The following is a 17,390-nucleotide window of genomic DNA, read 5'->3' on the forward strand; positions in this document are numbered from 1 at the left end:
AGAGAGGTACATTCTCAAATGCTGACATCATCAAAGAAGTTTGTTTTACATCATTTCAAAACGACAAAATCACTCCAAAATAGTGACCGAGTCATACCCTGTATCCGCTTGCTACCAAATACACTTCTTGGGAATTCAATAACGTTTGTGTGTTGTTGCCATGCCACGGTTGTAATTAATAAGGTTGTGCGGCTGCTTGGCATCAAAGAAGGTTGTGGCTTCTCGGATTGATGGAACTATTGCTGTGACAGTGTCGGGATTATCACCAGAAGTGATCAGAGAGGCGATGAATTAACGCCAGGGTGTGCTACTGTTGTTTCTGAGGAGGATGAAGTTGTGACGCTTGATCAGCTCTGTCACCTTTCCCTGACCAGGTAAGACGCGGTAGTTGGGGTTTGTTGATATTGTTGATAAAATATTTGTCGATAATGGAAACAAACATTAATGACTTCCGTCTCCGATGAAGATATACATGTCACACTTTATCAGATTTGTACGTTGTTGTTGATTTTACGATAGCAGTTGATAATATAAGCTAAAAATGTTAACACACGTGACAACCATCCTTCTAAATGTGATGAGTATTTACTTTTGACGTTTTCTCTGATCTGCCGTCTTCTCCTTTCTCTTACAAGGTAAGAGCGCATAGTTGTTGATTTTATGGATCCCTGTGGACAAAATGTGTGTGATAAAATAAACAAACGTCACAACTTTCCGTGTCAGGTGACCGTGATGAAGAATTACCTGTGACGCGTTATCAAAGAGTATCTTACACCGTTCTGTGACTAGGTAAAGGTCAGTTTGAATCGGTAGCTGTTGACATATATATCTGAGGAAAACGTAAAGAGTCATGAGATGCATCAAATATAGACTGAAAAAAGACGTAGTGTGCCGAAACGACAGTCAGTGAAGCATGGGGATATAGTGTGTGAATTATAATGTCGGTGGTTAGGAGGCAACGCCGGGGCATTGTGAAAGGGTCAGGGATGTCTTTACGGGATTCAGATTACACCTGAGACATGACACAGAGAAGTCTTTCAAATACTGCTCAGTATATGAAGCTCATGCTTTTCTTTCATTTGATGTTTGCGATGTTTCATGTCGGCTATCCATCAGCTGATAGAGAGACGGTCATTGAACCTGGCTGTCTGTGATGTAGGTGTATGATGTATTAGCTCATTGTATGTTTGGTAATGGTGGTGCAATAGTCCGCAACTGCGTAATGCGTATGCGCATTACATATGTTAAAACAGGTTTACTACCACGCACTCTGTGTGATGCGACTATAAGTGCTAGAAAGTCAAAATGTCGTCATAACTGTCAAAATGAATAATATAATAAAGTCTATTGTCCCTAACGTTTGGTGCAATTAATTAAGCAAATATGTATCCATATGAAGAATCGAACCCAGGTTCGCGTGACGAGCGAACGCTTTAACCACTGTCCCTACTACCTATACTCACAAGACGAGTATATAAACAGTAAGCACCTTAAATTGTGAATGTACACACAGAGGATGTGCCAGGGCATTTGCTGTATAATGGTACGGTACTTATGAGATAACTACTATAGTAACGTTGTACTATTGTTGTAGTACAGTTGTACTTTCAATAGTATCGCCATAGCTGTCGAACTTTCGAATTGTAGAATTTGCTCTTGATTAGTGGAATGGTAGGACTAGTAGCGCGTAATGAGAAAGCGAGTCAGTGTTATGTGCTGTCTTATTTCGTGCCACACACAAGGCACGAATGTTTTTGCCTTGTATAATTAACGCTGTATATGCTGCTCGGGATTTGTACGACAACGTTATACTCCAAGCTTGATGATGCACCGTTCAAGAATCCCAGTTCAAAACGTCCATACACCATCGTTAAACAACTTGAAGGGCTGCGATGCTTTAGAAAGAAGTAAATTTGGCTGCTCAACAGGGCAGTGTAAATAACGGCAAGCGTTCCAGTAGTGTTATGTGCCTTACATCAAATAAATCCACAGAAAAATTAGGAAAATAAACTAAAACCCACGAAGTGAACGTTGAATGTTTCGAGTGCGGTGTAAAACAACATTTCACCATTCACTCGCCGTTAATGCATGTCGTCATACATACCGGTTGTTGGAAGACATTATTTACTTTCAAATGTTTGGTTAATGTTTACAAATGTCTTTGGGAGTGAGTATTGCCTTACGCCACTTTAAGGAATATTCCAGCATTTATACGGCAGGGGACACTAGAAATTGGCTTCACGCATTGTACCCATGTGAGGAATCAAACCCGGGTTTTCGGCGTGACGTGCGAACGCTTTAACTACTAGGTTGCCTCGTCGCCCTTGCATGTGTTTGGGGGCAGGCTGGATAGACAGGAATCTGATTTACTATGTTCCCTCTACAGTGTGTAACATGACTTCTGTCAATTCCCACAAAGGTATCGCCAGCGATAACAAGGCGATATGTCCGTGATTTATCCCTTTATCTATAGTTTATGCGCTGCGTCGGCCAACACGTTCATGTAAAGGTGACCCGTTCTTACCGGTGCAGTGAGCCTTTTGTTCACATGACGATCACATTGGATAACAATTACATACAATGAAGTTTATTTGAACAATATCCAACACTGGTGGCACGGAAGAGCTTCACAATGAGAGAGGAATCTTCATGACACACTGATTATAACCTTGCCTGGTTTAATGTTCATTTAAGTAGGTTGTTGGTTGTTGGTTGTAACATTGCAACGTTGGGTTTGAAACCCAAGTCTAATATCAAAATTACAATATGGATAAACAAGCGGGTTCAGATACTTTGCAATTTAATAAGCTGGTTAAGCTACAATTATATATTACTCTGAACCTTTCAGAATTACATACTGTGTTATTACTAACACACACCTGGTCTTGAATCATATAGCCACAACGACTTATTGAAATCAGGTGGCCTGATGGTTCAAGCTTTCGTTCGTCGCGCCGAAGATTCGGGTTCAATTCTATTCATGGGTACCTTGTGTGGATCACAGTTGATATATCACAAGCGGAGATATTTACATGTGTTAATAGACAAAGTCGTATATGCACAGTATACCATGATCTGTGTTGCTCAGCGCCGCACTCAACAATATTGCAGCTATATCATGGTATACACAGTTATGACCTTCTGAACCCGGTATTGCGATAATCAGTTTCTGTGGCTGAATACTTTCTTATGCCTGTCAGTATTTTCTGTCAGAACGTATCGTATACGATCATATATAACCGAACCTCGTGGACGAAAAATCAGTCGATCCATGGGGGTCGGCTTATCTACTGCTTACACTTTCGTCAAACTATTGTTTGTGCTGGCAATAAGACAACGTCGTATCGTTTCGCGTCAACTAACAGGGAAAAACGACTTTGTCAGTGAAGTTACATCACTAGATAAGATTATTGACATTTTCAGTTTCAATCAATTTGTTTTTAACTTAGCACTGTATATGCAGTGATTAAGGTTATAATACAGGAACCAGTTTTAAAAAAGGCCACTTCATATGAAATACAGCTGTTACTGCATTTATACGAACGTGAACGTGGCAGTGCATATGTGTGTCATCGTGACATTCATGGCACTTTCACGTGACCGATGTGAATATTTCCACATCCTTCTCCGATACATGGGATACAATGTCGGACAGGACACATTAATGCGGTAACGTTAGACTTAATTACAGGATAACCTAAGTGCCGATTGACCTCCCAGCAGAATGACACCTCAACCAAACTACCATCAGCTGAAAGGGGATCTGGTTCCCATTTGACGTGGGCTGTATCATTAAGTGCCTTTTGCCACGTTGATTATAAGTTCCACTAAGCCTGACACAAGTAGATGCTGTCACAAACGAATATACCTAGATTATTAAGCATTTAAGATTGCTGTTTACATCACAGTTTGACTGGAAGGGAACAGACAGGTACACGCTGTGATGTAAGGTTATATGGTATGACCGTTCGTAATAGGTTCCGTCTAGAAGCTGCTGTTTATTAAATAGCTCTTAGTGTGATTGTAGGGTGGCGGTAGATGTGTCAGTGGACGGTTAAACAAACATAAACACGGGTGGCCCGCATTCCTAGGGTACTACCATTGTGTACTGGTGTACGTACAGTTTTAGATACTGTACGAGATATAATGATAATATTATCGTTTCAAAGAGACCAAGTTAACGCTGACACGTCCGGATACATATGCATCTACATACACATGTACATGTGAGGTCAGCATGACCTGAAACACGGGTATTTTTGTTTGATTTTACATAATGTATATACACATGTACGTGTGAGGTCCTCGTTACCTGAAACACAGGTATTTTTGTCTGGTTTTACATAATGTATACGCACATGTCTTTTGAGTGTCCACATAGGCAGCTGCGTTTTAGATGTATCCATATCTGGAGAAACTTTCTACTCAGTGTATATAAAAACCATCACAGACACCAGCTCAATACTATGTTAGGTAATTCTGCACCAGGTTGACATGAATGTATTGAGTTATTGTGAAACCACGATCACTGATTCTGCCTTTGTCTCCATCATGCCCCTCATATTCTGAAAGATGAATATATACTTATATATGACGCAGAACGTACGGGATCATTTGACCTCTAATCGCCTGGATAGTCGAGTGGATACAACGTTTGCCCAGAAAACGGAGTTCGCTCTCCGACCGAAACACATCATACAGCGTTACAAGATGGTACCCTGATTGGCGCTAAGCACAAGGGGGATAAACATGGACTAGTTCAGAGGTGTTTTACTGTAGCTGAATGGATATCTGTGTATCAGAAGGCATACGTTCCGTCTAGAACAAGTAGCCCTGCACATGCAGATACATAAGGATATGGAACGCAACCCTAAGGCCTGCTTCACGTCAGCTCACACCAGCTGACATGCCTGTATACACCTGCAAAGTGACAGTTGAAGTACCTCCACATGAACCAACACTATCAGAATAAATCACCTGCTCCACTCATAAGATTACGAACGCTTAATATCCTTCAACTGCGAATAAAAACTGAAATGAGCCGTCATTCACTCAAAGCTTGAACTCTCATATATAACCATGAAACACCGTTACCACTATTCTCCACTTCGGCGCTCTTCATCTTCGATTCTACATGTCCTATCGCTCCCCATACACTAAGCCATAGTGACAGACAGGTTTGCGGTTTTCAGAGAGTTGGCTTACAAGGGTTACGACGTCGAATGTACAGTGACCAACATTCCAGTGATGTAATATGGATTTATGTGGCCTAGCTAAAGACTCTAAGACAGATGGAAACATTGGTATCGTGATATATAGTGCTTAACTGGACATGACATGTGGAGCTATCTCGGTATTCTATTTACTCGACGTCTCACGAAAACCGCGCACTTTATACGTCATTGGAAGGCCGTTACTCAATTCTCATCACTTTAACTTATGAAAAGTGGGTATTTTCTCAATTTCCTGGTCAGTATCACCCTAATTCACAATTTCTCCCAAACGTTTATTCCCCAGATCGGTGCATCTTTTGCTATTTAACAAATTCACAAACACGGTTCCTGTTTTCTGAATGACTTTCGACAAGAGGTTCAAGTTTGAAATGGACAATACCTGGAAGGTATGCATTGAACCGAATCTATTCAGTATGACCAATGACAAATATCTGAGCAATACTTCTTTGTCAGGTCGCTTAATTTTTGGGGCTGATGAGGAACGCGTTACTTAGATTTCCTGATTAAAAATCAAATCGTCTTGTGCCGAGATATGTGTGTTGGTTACATTAGTATGGCGTCATTTGGAAACGCTGTCTCCTCTAAAGCAAAATATCAAATGAAGCTGAAATGTCAAACTAACAACGACACCCTATTGTGTTCTTAAGGTTCGAGTCCAATTTCCAAAATGTCCTCTATGTCAGCCATTTTGAAAAATCTACCTATGAACATTATCGTCTTTTTAAAATCAGCACAAATGTAAAAGAATTATGTGCGTGCAATTACTAGTGGGTCTCTTTCTTTGCGACATTTCATGTCGACCTCTATTTTTATGTGTATTTGCTCTTCAACATACTGAAAGCCGATATTAAATCCTTTCCTTTCAAGCTCTTTTCAACTCAACAGATGACTTCCTATTTCGCGATATGTTAATACAGTTTACCTTTGCACTCGGAACATGCGCCCACACTCACCCAAAATGGCTGCCTCTACACAGTAAACAGCTGCACTTCAGAAACCACCGAGAGACCTGAAACTTCACGTGACATTCGATTCTGATTTTAAGCATGACTTGCAGCACTAATGAACAAGCCCTTTATGATAACACTCAGTAATATTTGTGATGAAATTCTGTTCAAGGAGTTAGTTATGAAGACCAACATAATACCGTTTCTTTGCAGTTAATGTTATGATATTTTTTTATTGTAGAACAAACTTCATAGATAACAACTTCTTTTATTTTCCATAAAACCTGTTCTGTATTGTACGTCCCAACTTCCAAAATGCCACTCAAAGAGGGGATTGTTTTCATTTCATTTCCTAACATGCACAGAAACCTCTTGAAACTTCGAATATGAAATGCCAGACTGAGGGAAATTATCGCTCACTGCCGATGACCTCGGTTTTCATTCTTTAGATATTTTAATATTTTGGTTACATGTCCTGATGAGCTGCACTAGTTTTAAGTGCCAGCACACTCTTAAGCAGACAACACGACCTGGCGTGTTATCGCTCTGGCCGAGATAAGTGGTCACCTGAACAAGATAATTGGCATGTTGAAACTGTTGTGCTGTTGAGCTATTGCTCAACAGAAATTATGTATGAAGAAATTTTAATTATCTACTTGCATCATCACACCAGTATGAGAATATGTTTTTCGCTCTTGTTTGACAACGGTTAAGAATCTACATCGAAACGCTGCATGATTGTTATAAAGCTGACATCCGTGAAGTATCTTACCTCTCTTGTTACTAACCAACGACTACACTGCTAATTAAACAGATCGAGATCATTTTGTGTACATAGACGGATCCATGGGGGAGGGTGGGGTGATATTTTGGAATGTGTGTGCCTGAAGGGGTCTCCCCCATCCCCGAAAATTTACTAAATGACCACGTGTGCTATTTATTTCTCAAATGTGTGGCCCACCTTTAAAAACAAACCCCTATCTATTCGATTCTTTGTACATTTAAAAGGTATTACATTCGATACAAAACGGGGATACTTTGTAATGGCTAACGACCATACCATATGTGTGCCATACCGCTTCGCAGTAACATAAATATTCGGTCCTCAAGTACATACAGTAACGTCGTCAGTGTGAAAAACACCCCTTAACTTTACATACCTGTCCCGAACATAACTCGTCTTGGATACTGAGTTGCTAGACCATAAGCCTGATGCAATGTCTGTTAAATACCTTAACTATCGTTGATGTATTTTCATGTGTAATTAAAACAAGATCTGGGACACCTGTACTCTACCGGCTTTGACATCCGATTGCATTTGGCAGTATTTGTCACAGAAATAACCATCACAAGTTTGGAGATACATATATAAGTGCAGTTTCCATTAACTTGAGCGTTAGAAATCGCCCCATCTCTAGGAGGGGGAAGAGTTGCTATGATGTCTACTGTAAAAATGCAATTAACTTTAGCCTTCACCATACCTTAGGTCAGCGTGAATATAATAAATAGTTTTTTGCTTAGATATCTCCTACAGGACGCTGTGCTCCTCTGTTCGTTTCCGTTCCAGCTCGAGACGTTGTCATGAAGACATTGTCTGTGAGTAATAAAGGTAATATAACCACATTGTATATGCCAGTGGGGTGGATAGGTGGGGTGGGCTGATGGACTGATGGTAGAAAATAGATAGGAGGTGGGTGGAACGACTGCTAGTGGGTTGTTGAAAACAATGAGGCGGTACACGGACGTAATAGTGGTAGATGGATTGTCTGAGGACATAGCTGACGAATGGGATCGAGAGATGGCAGATTGTGTGACTGATGCGATAGGGGGATATGTGGGTATGTCGATGGGTTGATGGAACTCAACAATTTAGTACACATGTTCTCTATTTCTGGAGGAGTTCGCTGATTTTGTACATGACAAATTTTGAGAGTGGGGTGCGTTGGGGAGGGTGGGGGTGGGGGTGGGGTGGGGTTAATTCACATTGTACATGCAACACCATAAAAATCACCATCATCTTCCGCCTAGCCATAAATCATGAACCCTTCCTAAGATTGATCTATGGAAGCGGAGGTGCTAGATGCTTTGAAGTGATGTGCATGCCTATATGTGACTATAAACCTGTGTATTTTCCTGCATGTTTCTATGTGTGTATGAACGTGTTATTCCGTGCCTGTGTGTTCATAGGACAGCGAAGGTGGGAGGATGTAGATGATGAGCTGGAGCACCTCCTGGGGGGAAGTCATGAGTACGTGACACACTGACGACAGTCGACCAGCCAGCAGTATGGGAAGTCAGCTTTCCAAGAGCTGCCTGTTCAATGATGACCCACCTGCGGCTACTTGACATGTGTGGCACATTAGTCAGTGAACATAAGTACGGTACATCCATGTAGCTCCCGGCCTTCAAGCACTTGTCTTCTTAACGTGACGTATTCTTGTATACAACTCATCCTATTTGGGGAAATGAAAGTACAAAATACCAGTAGCATTAACGGTCAGCTATGCTTCTTCCTCGTGGTGAATTGAATTGTTATTGTCTGTTTTTGACATTGATTGCCACCGTCTGTTGAGTGAAACCCCAGTTCAAACATACATTTAGGAACAGTTAATTAAGTGCAGCTACCCAAGTCTCATCAGTCTGGATAGAACCCGTTGATGATTTAATTTGTATCCATAAACATAATGTATACGCATTGTAGTTATGTATAGAAATGAAGGGAATTGTCTAGACTTTCTTAGACGTCCATATCCCGTCTCAAGTCGGCAACAAATGTCAACCAAAAATAAAACATTCTCCATTGCATTCTATTGATAATGAAACTGATATTACTTTGTTATTTCACTGATAACATGACCAATATGGAAGAAGATACTATGATTAATGTAAATATACTGTAGTGAATTCAACCATACAATTCAGTGTAATTGATAACATTAAGAAAATGGTAACGTGATTAAAACATGTAAAGCCCATTTCTGGTGAAATAGAGGTGTTGGGGTAGCCCAATGGTTAAAGCCTCCGCTCGTCACGCTGAAGACCTCGGTTCGATTCCCCGCATGGCTACAAATTGTGAAACCTACTGGTATTTTCCCGCTGTGATATTGCTGGAATATTGCCAAAGCGGCGTAAAACCATACTCGTTCACTCTGGTGGAATAGCAAAAGCTGCATTATACTAAACTCCCTCACTCATGCACATAAAACTGCTTTAATCACGTGCACACCATGTAGCTGCTGAATTGCAAACAAGTAACGCGGTTACAGTGTGTGCTTACAGTGTGTGCTTACAGTTTGTCAGGCCGTGATAAGGACGCCTAAACAAGACAAGTGTGATACGGTGGAGTAAAAACTCCTACCTTCCCACAGTCCCTTGAATGATAACGACGTACGTGTGACCGGGATAGTCTCTTAACTTAACCTTATAATCTCACTGCTCAGTCTGCCTCTAGTTTCAAACACATTCATCCATTTATGGATATAGGTTTAACTGAGAGGTAAATATATACCGCCCTCAGCATGCATTAAATAAACATGTACAAGAGGAATAGCAAGGTTGTTTAGAGGATCGCGCTGTGACACTTGTGTGAGGAGAGGCGCATGTGGATGAATTGGGAGGATGCTGACTGAATAGCGCCAGGTGTTGCAGTCATGGCTTTGTTTTGAAAGGGAGTCAGGGTTTGAAAATGTTACCAATATTTCACAGTAATTTGTTTTCTTTGACGACTTAAACTAACGAGAGGGTGTGTGATCAGTCTGTTGGTTATGATGAATGCCGCCATACATCGGGGGATGTACGTAATATATATACTTTAGGATGTGGTACATCGAGTATGGCCGTATAGAATATCTTCCTTTTTATCTTGTGATTTGTTGAGTCATGGGTTCTTCAAAGACATTCCACGTTGTATAGACATATGTCACGAATGCACCTATTTCGTATTCAGTAGGTGTGAATTAATATACTTCTAAGCAAAGAGTGAGTTTGGTTTTACGCCGCTTTTATCAGTTATATTACTACGGGGCACGCCAGAAGTTGGATTCACAAATTGTACGCATGTGAGGAATCGAACTCGGGTCATCCGAGTGAAGAATGAACGCTTTAACCACTAAGGAGTAACCATGTAGAGAGTTCCATCATATTGCACATTACAAAACATTTTCAGAATCTTCGTTCATGTTAGTGAGTGGGCGAGCGAACGAGTGAGATTTCTGTGGCTATATCAAATATATGTTGATGGTGTAAAATTATACTTCTTTCGTTGTACAACAATGCTCCTGACAGCTTCTGCAAAAATAGCAAGAAAACTATCTTATCGTTTCATTTCATTTAAAGTTTTGCTTGCTATTCCATGATATATTACTGCTACCATGTTTTAATCTCTATGTATACACTGAAGTACATGACATCACCACACGGGGGAGTGGTAGAGTCAACTGTGAGTCATTGTAACCGGTCAGTGTGCCGTGTCTACAACTTCCTGAATACACACCATCTTGTCAACATCCTTTCTCCAATGTCCCTCGGTCTGTATACTGAAGGCCATAAGTTAAGCATATACGTCATGACAAGGATATACAGATAGCGTAGACATGTGACCGTATACAGGTGACACATGAAAACCATGAGCTGAAGCGCTTTCCCATGTACTCTTTGCCTCGATGATGTGTCCCCTCAACCAGATCCCTGTTACCGACTGAAGCAGTCTACAACTGCAGATCTCTATACATTGTTGTATTATTTCACTCGGATTTCTGTAACCTGCTATATTTCTATGCCCGGATCTCTGTAACCTGCTGGTGCCGTCCACCTCATATCTCTATGCCCGGATCTCTGTAACCTGCTGGTGCCGTCCACCTCATATCTCTATGCACGGATCTCTCTAACCTCCTGGTGCCGTTCACATCATATCTCTATGCCCGGATCTCTGTAAGCTCCTGTTGCCGTCCACCTCATATCTCTATGCCCGGATCTCTCTAACTTGCTGGTACCGTCTACCTCATATCTCTATGCCCTGATCTCTGTAACCTCCTGGTGCCGTCTACCTCATTTCTCTATGCCCGGATCTCTGTAACCTGCTGGTGCCGTACACCTCATATCTCTATGCCCTGATCTCTGTAACCTGTTGAAGCTGTACACCCCATATCTCTACATATTGATGAATTATCTCACCCAGATCTCTGTTACCTGCTGAAGCCGTCCACCTCAGATCTCTATATATTGATGAATTATCACACCCAGATCTCTGTAACCTGCTGAAGCCGTCCACCCCAGATCTCTAATCATTGATCTTTTATCTCACTCTGATCTTTGTAACCTGCTGAGGCCGCTCCCCTGATCTCTATACATTGAGTTACCCTGGATCTCTACAACCTACAGTAACAGCTGTTACATCCCTGTGATATATACCTTAGGTTTCTGCTTTATTCATGCGCACTGACGAGTACCTGTGATGTCGCGAGTGTAAGCATACACACGTACGTACACTACATCCAGGGAACATTACAGGCAATCCACCTGACTAATGTGTGCCCGCCTAGACATCTAGCCATGTAGTTACAGTTGAATGTATGGGAGTGAGAACGGGCACGGTGTTGTTGGGGAATGCCCTTGGCTCTTGTGAACACACAATACAGTTTGAACAACATCATCTCAGTGGATACCATGATTTATGTTCTAGAGCGCTCCTATTTTGTTACCCACACAATGCACTGACCATAAACCCCGAAAACTTTGAACAATTCATATGTCGTAAACACTCATCATGTAGTTTTCATAACAAGATCACCCTTGGTTTCAGCAAAAGGGAGCCAATGTAAGCTGTGAAATTCTTTGTGCGTTGTCGATACCGTCTCTTTAAATCCCCGGTCGGCTGGTTAATATGTGTCAAAAGTATGGAGGATAACAAAAAGAGAGGGATAAAAAAACTCTTAAAGTTTGCTATGAGATGACACTCCTGACCACGTCGGTGACCGAACATGCGTGATCCCTGACCTGCTGTGTTTACAAGCAGTGATGCTGAACTTTGAATATCATATCCCGAATTCTTAACTCATGTATTATTAGCACATGGTAAAGAGTACAGCGTTTCGAAAGGGCACCACCACTGACTGTCTAGACGTTGAGGGGATGATATACCTGTACTGTACAGGTAAGTCGTCATTAATTAGAAAGGATTCAAGTTGGACGCGTGGTGGAAACGAATTACTTGCAACGAGAGACAACATTTTTCAGTCATGACAAATTGTGTTTAAGCATACAGTCAACATGAGCAGAGATAAGCTGAGATGACAGATGGGATTTAGTTTTCTTTTATGTAAAAGGCTTGTAAGCATGAATGTTTGTCTGGACGAAACGAGGACGTTGACTTGGGTTAATGTGCCTCATCGGTCAGACAATATTGTAGAGTTCCAAATACCCCAACATACCCCTGTATACGTGTTTGACTGTATGTCAGTTATTTTATAATGGACGTCACAATATGTGGCAACGTCAAAAAGCTGCAACAACGTCGACATTTGTTCCTGAGGTTACGCCGATGTTTCCCGTGGCGACGCTGTTGCTCCCCAAAAAGCCTTGTTTTCTTGCTGCGTGATTATTCCACTCTCACTGACCTGCCAAACACTCCAGGTTCAGAGCCTGTCATACTAACGAAAGGTGACTGTATGTTACCATTTAACATCGCAACAGGACATCTCTTACCTATGGAACTTACCTTGTTGAAACGAAACGGTCGCAACGAATAACGTTTATGCCCAGTGGGAAACGACTACAGCTACCTTCTGAATCTTCTTAGGATCTGTATATTCATTCTGAAGATCGACAAGGAGAATTATTACCAACGAAAGAGCCGTTACACTTCAATAGCAAGACTTTACCTTCGTTGCATTTTTTCTTGCAAACAGTCAGCTGAAAATGTCTAAAGTTTGTGAGGCTGGAGTGAGCGAGTGAGTGAGTATGACTTTACGACACGTTTACCAGTAGTCCAGCAACATTGGAGCAGAGGCAATACATTTGACCTTCACACGTGAGACAGTTACGATATCTTTACAACCAATCAATCACGCACGCGCATATGCATAAACCAACATGCTAAAGAAAGTATACATCTGTTGCTTTTGGTTTATTTATTGAAAAACGAAACCGCCTTAATAATTTGGAAACCCCATCAACATCGACCGAGTCGTCGTTAGCAACTATGCATTTGGGTAAACTCTCTGTGGTGCTTTGGTAATATATGCATGTGTGGGGCTTTTAAGTCACAAAACAATTTTAAACATAGTTTCAGTTTATGTAAGATTAATCCTCGAACACTAGGTGAGCACATTCTTTTGTACGTCAGTTTATATACTCCATGCAGGAAGTTCCCAAGATGGTAACACAATCAATTTCACCTTTATTCAGAGTTGGAATGTAGCGTTCAAACAGTGTGTAACGGTTCACTGGTTGATGTTATAGATATGGTTCTTCTTCAAACAGTCTCTACATCGGAATGGGGTCATCACATCAACGACCACGACATAAACTACCACGTTGATTATAACACACTTACAAAGCTATGCTGCAAGGGTGTGACCTTCCCATTGGCCTCGAAATGCATGGCAAAACGAAATAGGAAAATATTAATATTGATGAAAAGTCTACTCTACACGGATCGTTTACATGTAAATTCACCTTTTTAACATACCCTAGGTGGCGTTCGAGAATAGCATGGAGTCATTGAGACGTGGAAAACTAAATTAATACACTTTTAATCGAATTTCCTGTAACAACGAGAGCCAGCGTACGCTTTATGTTCTGTTTCGTGAATAAACATTTCAGTGGGATAAAGGAACGGTGACTCCGCAAGTCAATATTTCCCGCAAAATAGTTTGAAACCTAACACAAAACATTGTAGGAATATAAACCGACTCCACAGATTTCATAAATCAAGGTGATCTTATTTCCAAGTATAATCGGGAAATAGATACCCCAATTAGTGTGACAAGTCAAGCGTATAGGGGTTCAGGTAGATAGGTAAGTCGAACGCTCACCTCTGTAGCTGCAAAGGGCGTGATTGTCATTTTGTAATCAGCAGGTAAAATCTCTGGGTGTAAGTTACATGTACGGTCAGCTACGTGTACTGTGAAACACGTTGATAGTTTATGTTTACTAAAGGGATGTATTAGTCAGGCGAGTACTCACATGCACACTAGGTAAACACACTTGAAAATTTATGTATGGATAGTTGTTGATACTTTGGGACAATATTTACGTAGGTTAGCAAATATATCATTTATGCTCTTATGAAGTTATATTCTGTCAAAAAGTACCGTACATGAGTGTTTTTAGGTAAAGCTGCACGGAGCAGTATTGAGGTGCCACTCAAAGGACATGTCAGCCAGTTACGTCGGCATACTTTGATCTTGTTTACATCAAACGTTCGGTAACCTGACACACAAATTCTAAGTGCTCTCAGTTTTAATCGTGTGCAAGTATACATGTGAAGTATTAGCTGATGGGACGTGAACATGGAAGAAAGGATGCCATACAATTTGCATTTAACTCCAGTGATAAACGAGACCGTCCCAATACATGTTTTTTTAAAGCGTAGATGAGTCTTGAGAGCCGACCGTGGTCTCTTTTCAAGTTCACAACAGAGTCACGCTCAAAAGTGGCTTCCTATAAACTTAATATTTGAAAAGCATTAAGTACCCTTTACCGTTTTGGACTGTAGATCCACTAGTTATCCGTGTACCTTACTTTGTCGTGTGTTTTCAAGAGGTACGTGATTGAAACTGGAGCTCCTCACCCACATAATATTTGACGTCGTGATATTCTTAGAATAGTGTTTAAAGTGGCGTAAACTCACTCGGTCATTCTCTCATATTTTCCTGTATACGCCTAAGAAATGTAATATCGAGCATATTAAATGATGGATATGATCTTTTTTCTGTAAGATTTCAGGCGACCACGTCGTTTTAGAAACGGACGAGTTTCCACTGCATACAAAAATGTTTGTGTCGCTCGTGTTTTTGTGACACCAGAACTCGATCACGTTATCTTCTCCTACATGTTTCTTTCGTGGTCCCCGTGTCCAGACTGGTATCTCGTGGTCCCCATGTCCAGACTGGTATCTCGTGGTCCCCATGTCCAGACTGGTATCTCGTGGTCCCCATGTCCAGACTGGTATCTCGTGGTAGACAGGCTGTGCTCTAACCTGGGAAAGATGTTCCTGTATTGGCAAAAACGGCACCACGTCTAACGATGTTTGCAACAACAAACACTTAGTGTCTTCCTGTCATTCCGTAACATTACCTAGAATGGATTAACGAAACATTTAGTTTGTAGCGGTTGAGATATTCCAGTTACACAATACATTGTCGTAGAGCTCAGCATATATGGAAATGCTATGTTCCATCAGTCATACATTAAGACAGCGTGAAGTTAAACGTGGCACGTTGTTTCTAATCATGCTTGAATATAGCTAAACGCGGTGTAAAACCCAACTCTAGCACTTTAATCATCCTAAATATCATCATCATCATTAAGTTGAGCGCATAGACCGGATTTTTCATGAACTCTACTGTGCTAACACATGGTGCTCGGTTTAAAGAACAGGTACAGATTATATACTGAACATATGCTAATTACTGCAAGTTATCCTTTCCGGGAGACATAAAACGTGCATCGACTCCGAACGGGGGCATTCTTCAGTTCAAATTCAGGTAGCTCAACAGAGATGGCTCGTGTGAGTTGCTGCGGTAAAACTGGGTACATCCCATGTTCATCTGAATAAAAACAAGGTCCATAGAAAATATGGATCCAAGTTCAACAGTGATGCAAACATGTGTCACAAACAGGAACGAGATATCGACAACCGAACGAGACCTTCCTGAGATCTTTCAAATAAGGTAGGATTCGCCTTTTGATGATATCCTTGTTTCGTGATAACGCGTGCAGCCTCTCACCTCACTCAGGTTGTGACAGTGTAAATAACGACATATGTTCAAACAGCCAGTTGTACCGATAACACTTTTCCTCCTGTTTGGAAGAGTATTGATAAAACCAGTTTCTCCGTGAAGTTGTGTGCATCATTGTGAAACCTTATTGACGGGAACACCTAGAGAGAGCGTATATACGCACATCATTCAGTCACCATACAAACTAAATACACAACACATATAATGATATTCTCCATACTTGATTTTAATGAAATATTCTCAGTAGAATGCTTCTTTTCTGTGTGTAAAAACGAGCAAAATGTCAGGTAGAATAGGCACCCCGTTTGCCTTTGTAGATGGGCAACAAAAGTACGCCCACAAAAGCTCCAGTTCTAAGAAGCGTTTAGATATATTCAGCTCGTTAACACGTGATGCTATTGAGAACTCTGCTCATCCGAATAGAGAATGATCTTATTTACTGCCTTCTATTGAATGGTGTGCGATGAACGAGCGTGGAGTAGTCTTTGTAAGTGTGTGATGATGTGTTGAGGGAACTTTACATCCAGACAGTAGACACCCTCGGGGTATGAAGCCAGGTTTCCTTGAAGAGGGGATCGGGTGGCACAATTTGAAACCGTGTTTTATTATGTATCGTGTTGACCCAGGAGCAGTGACCGTTGATTGTATTCAGACGAAAGCTGTTACAGTATCATCCGTGGTTAACTCTGCCTTTCCACAAGCTTGACTGTATCACAATATCATTATTGTCTTTGTTACTCCTCGAAGGAACGGATGACACAGTGGCTTAATACTCTAAATTAGACCAAGCATGGTTTCGTCTCTTATCTGCCTCATTAGTCGGATCTTTCATCATGACCCGGGTTCGATTCCGAACATGTATGCAATGTGTAAAGCGTATTTCTTGTGTTTTCAACCTTGGCATTGCTGGAATATTGCCAACAGCTGCTTAAAGGCATACTCACTCCGTGGAGTGGGTTCGAACCGCGGTCATATAGCTGGAATATTGCTGAGTGCGGCGTTACACAGCAAAACAACAAACTAAGCAATACTTAATGATTATGACGAACACAATCATTACAATATCTTCGTTGAACATAATATCCCGCTATTCAGCCAGTGAGACGAAGGTCTTAATTATGATTTTTTAATGAATAGTACGAATAACCTCGTTATTCCATATTACTAATCTCTGATCACACATGACCACCTGTTGCAGTGGTAATCAATTGTATATTGATGCTGCAAGCGCATTAATTCGCCTCCGG

The 17,390-nt window shown here is 41.1% G+C and overlaps 1 protein-coding gene across 4 annotated transcripts in view; it reads left to right on the forward strand.

Annotated features, from left to right (window-relative positions):
- Positions 1-17,390, forward strand: part of LOC137277657 (protein FAM167B-like) — a 284,520-nt gene that overhangs the window by 241,199 nt on the left and 25,931 nt on the right. Inside the window, exon 1 of one of the 4 annotated variants that reach the window (XM_067809499.1) lies at positions 1-374. This exon is cut by the window's left edge and continues 840 nt beyond it. The exons of 2 other annotated variants lie outside the window; for them this stretch is intronic. The gene's annotated coding sequence lies outside the window, so the exon portion shown is untranslated. Of the gene's footprint in view, positions 375-8,571; positions 8,608-17,390 lie in introns of those variants that run through there. One more of the 4 variants, XM_067809500.1, reaches the window with a different exon arrangement.

This window comes from Haliotis asinina, chromosome 3, assembly GCF_037392515.1.
Source record: "Haliotis asinina isolate JCU_RB_2024 chromosome 3, JCU_Hal_asi_v2, whole genome shotgun sequence".
Classification (NCBI taxonomy): Eukaryota; Metazoa; Mollusca; class Gastropoda; order Lepetellida; family Haliotidae; genus Haliotis; species Haliotis asinina.